The sequence below is a fragment of the Piliocolobus tephrosceles genome, chromosome 20 (assembly GCF_002776525.5).
Source record: "Piliocolobus tephrosceles isolate RC106 chromosome 20, ASM277652v3, whole genome shotgun sequence".
NCBI classification, from domain to species: Eukaryota; Metazoa; Chordata; class Mammalia; order Primates; family Cercopithecidae; genus Piliocolobus; species Piliocolobus tephrosceles.
In genome coordinates, this window is record NC_045453.1 from 30,108,647 (window position 1) to 30,114,560 (window position 5,914).

Sequence of the window (5,914 nt, forward strand, 5' to 3'; positions counted from 1 at the left end):
CTGTAACCTCAGGAACGTGCGTCCTGCCCGGCATCAGCGTGGGGTTTTGAGGTGAGATTTCAGACAACCTCCGGGAAACGCAGCAACCTTAGGGGAAAGGGGTTCCCCAGCTGCATTCACTTCTGCCACGCGGAACGGCAGCCTCTGTGAGCCCTGGTGGGAAGCATTTGAGTGTGTTTTTCCTTGCTTCCCTCATTCCCATCTTCAGCATCCCCAGTGCTTTCTGGCCCTGCTGCTCAGATTTCCGAGTGACTCAAATGGGGACCGTTACTTGTGCTGGGTGACAGGCCATTTGTGGGTGACACTTGTGTGACGTTCAAGTTAGAACCCAGGTCCCCTGCATGGAAATTGCCCTGAACTCATACCCTCAGTAGTGGTTGTTTGGCTGTTGCTTTTGTATATTGTGTAATTTAAAATTCCTGGTTGGTAAGTATTCAAAGTGAAATTCAGCTTACCATGTGACTTTTGGGTCTATCACTGTATTTTTCACCTGTGATCTCAAATGCTGCTTAGGCCTTCCTGTTTGGACTGATGTGTGAAGTCTGACTTGCTGAGTGTGAAATTCTAGTATTGATAATGTTGTAAGATGTGTTTGCCTGCTCATAAAAAACAACGAAAATAAAATTTTCTACTGGAAGAGACCATCTGCCCTCTGGTTTAAATTCTTTGGTAGGTCACAAATGAATTCAGACCCACTCACTCTGCAGCCCTATTTTTTAGCCTAAAAAACTTATTTTTTAGAGATAAAAAGGCAGGTGCACTAGAAAAATACCTGAATTTTCAGGTTAACCGTTTCCAGCTCATTTTTCTCTTCACTTTATGAATCAGGCCTGTGGTCTTATCAACGTGGGGAAGATCTAGCTAGCAAGTCTAAGACTGCTGTGAGGGGAGATTGAAGCTTGATTATCTCAACAGCCAACTTTCATATGAGGGGGAATAGACTTGTCAGCTTTAGCTTAGCCAGAGTTTCATTGTTTTTACCAGCCCTAGTGACAGGCTAGGGTGGAAACTGAGTCTCAATCGCAGGCCTTTTAGAGTATGCTTTCCCAGGATGGGACCTTGCCACCTCCGCAAGGGGACAGTTTTTATGATTGGCAAATATAAAATATTTGCCTAAGTCCAAGATTGGACTTGGGCTGTCAGAACCTGGGGGTCAGGGAGCTCTTTGCTGCCACCAGGATGTGAGCCCTGGGTGAGGCCAAGACTCATTTCTCTGCTGCCCAGGACCTAAAGCTTTCGCACACTGCATGTTTGCTAATGAGGATCTAGGAAATATTCACTGAGATCATTAAGCTTCTTAAAATACTTGTTTTCACGTTTCCTAAAATGCATATGAAGACTTAGAGGAACTAACTCTTCATCTTAAACTTCAGCATCTCTACAGGCACCTGTAAGTTGCATGCAGTAGGTGCTCATTAAGTATTCATAAGTTTGATGGCATCTTCTAGTTCAAAGATATACTAGTGTAATCTTTGTTTTAATAAATGTCAAGTCATCCTGCCATTAAATATTTACTGCACACCCTGTTAGAAACAGAGCTGCTTTCATTGAAAGTGAGGTATCTAAACCTCATGGAGAAGACAAATTGTGTTCTTTCACTTAGTTTTTTCCAACATATGAACATTTTAAAACATACAAAACAGTGGAGAGGGTTTTGGCAGTGAACACACACCTGCCATCTGCCTGCCACCGTGAACACTGACCTTTCCCTGGATTTTCTGCTTGGTTTTGCCTGGCTTTCCTCCCACTCTTTGGTGTAACATCACTTCCCTGGTTCCTCACTGTGGGAACAGGGCCTGGTGGGAAGAACTTGGTATCAAGATGCGGCTGAGACAAGGTGGCAGGGATTTAGGGTGGGTACAGGAAGGTGCACTTGGTTCCTGTCATGTTTGGTGGGAAGCAGGATGGAGCTGTGATGGATGTGTGTGAGACACCGGTCTGTGAGCCTTTGCTCACGTGTGTGCACGTATGCATGTAAGCCTGCCTGTGAAAACCCTCTCAGTCAAAGGGGCCAACTGAACCCACCTGCCTCCCCCCATTTTTGGGTTAGCTTCATGCCAGAGGATCCTCTGATAGAGGAAGAACAAAGGATGCCGCAAGTGCTTGGCCTGCTGGCAGTGAGCTCACTGGCTTTCACCAGAAAATAACTACCAAGAGAAAGTAAACAGCAAGGGCCAGGCACGGTGGCTCACGCCTGGAATCTCAACACTTGGGGAGGCCAAGGCGGGAGGATCACTTCGAGGCCAGGAGTTCCAGACCAGCCTGGGCAACAAAGCAAGACCCTGTCTCAAAAAAATTTATTTGAGTCATGTAGGAAATTTTTGTTTTTCTCATTCAACCAAAATTTTAGTCTCTTGAAGGAGAGACTCTAAAACATGAACTAAACACATTCTTGAACACGCAGGAGCACCTAAGCCAGCCTTTTCCAAATTCACTCATGACCCCTTCGTAGGTTGTGAAATGAATGTAGTTGTCACAATGAGCATTTCTTTTAGTGGAGCCACAAAAAATTACAGAATATATGTATGTATTACCTATTTTAATATCCTGGGGTGTGATTTTTCTCTGTTCCTGTCACTTTTTATATGGTTTAGGATGAGTTCTTAGCTTCGGTGACTTCAAGTACTAGCCATAACTGCACTTGAGGTCTCTTGAAATAACCATAAAACATTGTAATTGACATGGGGCTGGGTGCGGTGGCTCATGCCTGTAATCCCAGCGCTTGGGGAGGCCGAGGCAGGCGGGCCACTTGAGGCCAGGAGTTCCAGACCAGCCTGGCCAACAAGTCAAAACCCAGCTCTACTAAAAATAGAAAAACTTGCTGGGCATGGTGGCACATGCCTGTAATCCCGGCTGCTGGGGAGGCTGAGGCATGAGAATTGCCTGAGTGCTTGAGCCTGGGAGGCAGAGGTTGCAGTGAGCCTAGATCAATCACGACAGAGCCTGTCTCAAAATACAAACGTGCTTAGAATTGGACTGCCCACCTTCAGTTCCAACTCTGTCACCAACTTTGCTAGCATGTGATTTACCCTTTGTTTAAGCATGTGATGTAAACCTCTGAGCCTCAGTGACCTCATCTGCAAAATGGGAGACATTAAAAGTAGCTATCAGAATAGTTGTGTGAGTAGTCAGAGTTAAAGCGTAAAAGTGACCCTGTGGCTGGCCTGTGAAGTAGAGTTTAAATGTAGCGGCTACTGTAGGAGCCAGTGTGGATGACGTCCATGAGAAGTCTCCTCCTGCTCAGTGGTGCAGTGCTGTCAGTGTACAGGCGGGACAAAAAGGTCCAGAGACCAAGCTGACTAGAGATCCAGCTTGTCTCTTAAGGTTCTTTTCCCGGGAGCTGGGTGTTGTGCTTAGGTCTGGCCAGCAGATGGCGCGAATGGCCCCAGTGCCAACATTGGAGCATTTGCCCTGTGTTCAATTTCACAGACTTTAGTTCATTAAAAGAAAGGAAGTGTTGGCCACCCCCTCCATTCGCTGTTGCTAAACGTTTTTTTGTTTTTTGTTTTTTTAATTTGAGACGGAGTCTCGCTCTGTCACCCAGGCTGGAGTACAGTGGTGCGATCTCAGCTCACTGCAAGCTCCGCCTCCCAGGTTTACACCATTCTCCTGCCTTAGCCTCTCCCAGGAGCTGGGACTACAGGTGCCCGCCACCACGCCCGGCTAATTTTTTGTATTTTTAGTAGAGACGGGGTTTCACTGTGTTAGCCAGGATGGTCTCGAGCTCCTGACCTCGTGATCGGCCCTCAGCTTCCCAAAGTGCTGGGATTACCGGCATGAGCCACCGCGCCCTGCCTGTTGCTGCTAAGCTTTTAAGATACTTGGTAAGTAGAATCAAAACATTGCTCTTGCTGTTAGAAGAATCGTCTTAAAAATAACACACTTTATAGGAAGATTGAAGGCCTCCTTGGAAAATGCTAAAGGAGATAATTTGTCAGAGGTGAGACCCTGATTTTTCTGTTTCAGACTTAGCCGCCGCGATGGTTTCCTCGTGGAACACTGAAGCCTTAGGCGCCCGCGATGTGGGGGCTCTGAGCGCTCCTGTGCTCCAAAGCATCATCCCTGCTCTGATTTGGGAAACACAAATCCCTGGTGGTGGCAAACAGGTCACTTTAAGACGCGTGTTAGTAACTTTGAAGGCTCTGTGGCCCGTTGGAATTGAGATGTAAACCTAAAACAGATTTCAGAGGCTTAGTGCCAAAAAAAAAAAAAAAAAAAAATGAACTAAACACATGCTCTTGAAATTAATGTAAATGCCATTAATTTTCATACCAATTACACATTCAAATGATACTATTTTGGATAATAAATTTAACTTTCCCCTGCTTGTAATGTTAAAATGTGGCTACGGGAAAACTGTAGATTACATTCGTGGCTCATGTTATATTCATCTTTCTCTGGGACATCACTGCGCTAGGTCCTCTGAGGTGTCACCCACCACTCCACACCAAATATTAAAATGCACCCACATCCTGCTTTAAATCACATTGTTTTAAAGGCAAATTCTTTGAAAAAAATTTCATATTTTACTTCTGAAATCATTTGGCAGTAAGTTAGCATATACTTCATGTTGATTTTTTAATCATCACCTCAAATACTAGGGAATTTCTCACAAAGTGCAGCATTTCCTACAAAGCTACAAATTGTTTTCAAATCGATTGGATATTGGAGCACTCAACAGTTCGTGAGGTCTCCAGTATTACATTTGTAGGCCTTTACTTAAACGGATTCATTTGGGGATTTTTCTTGTTTGTTTGTAGGTGTTTTGGGGGGAGAATAGCATCTTGCTGCATCGCCCAGGCTGGAGTGCAGTTGTGCGATCTCGGCTCACTGCAGCCTCTGCCTCTCGTGCTCAAGAGATCCTCCCACCTCAGTCTCCTGAGTAGCTGAGATTACAAGTGCGTGCGTGCCACCACACCAGGCAGGCTCTTTTTTTTTTTTTTTTTTTTTTTTGGATTTTTGGTAGAGACAGGGTTTTGCTATGTGTGCCCAGGCTGGCCTCAAACTCCTGGGCTCAAGCAGTCCTCCCGCCTCGGCCTCCCAAAGTGCTGGTATTACAGGCATAAGCCACCACACCCAGCCTGGGGTTGTTGTTTTTAAATATCTTAAAGCTAGTTCTCTTTTTCTTTCTCCCTTTCTACCTCGCTCCCCTTCAACATTTTCCTAGGCTCTTAAGAAGCTGTATAAGCCCCAACACCAGGGCCTGGCTATAGTGTTTAGGAAAGGCAGTTTCAACACAAGCATTGTATTTCCTTGCAAGGTACTGTCTTGTTAATCAGAGACTGGCAATGTTTCACAGCTCTGCGAGGTCTTCCTGCTAACTGCGGTTCCCCTGTTTCATGGCCCACATTTATCCCATGGAGATGGGAGACGTCAGGAGAGGTTGTGGCTGCAACTTTGAGGGTTTTATTATGACGGATGTTAGGACACTGTAAGGCAAATATGGGCAGTGTAAATAGTTTCGTAGCGGACTGTGAGTTTTTACACCACTTTATTGAAGTGTGACTGACACATAAAAGGCTGTACGTATTTAATGTATACAACTTGATGTGTTTGGCGATAAACATACACCCATGGAACCATCACCACAGTCTAAGAGCCTATTGTGAATTTTGCATCAATCTATTGAGAAATATTCTTTAAGGTGAGGGCTATTTCCAAAGCAGATAACACCTGTTGCATACTTGCTTAAAATGTAAATCAGCTCCCAAAAACTAACTGACCTGCATTCTTCATCTTTTATTCTTTTTCCCTCCTGATTGTGGGCCAGGGGAGGCAGTGTGGGAGGAGACAAAGCTCAAAGAAGGAACTGACAATCCCCAGCGTCCTGCGGGCCCGCATCCACACTGTGGATTCTGTCGGCTCACTGGCGGCAGCACTCTCTGATATCTTTTTCTTTTTTTTTTTTTTTTTT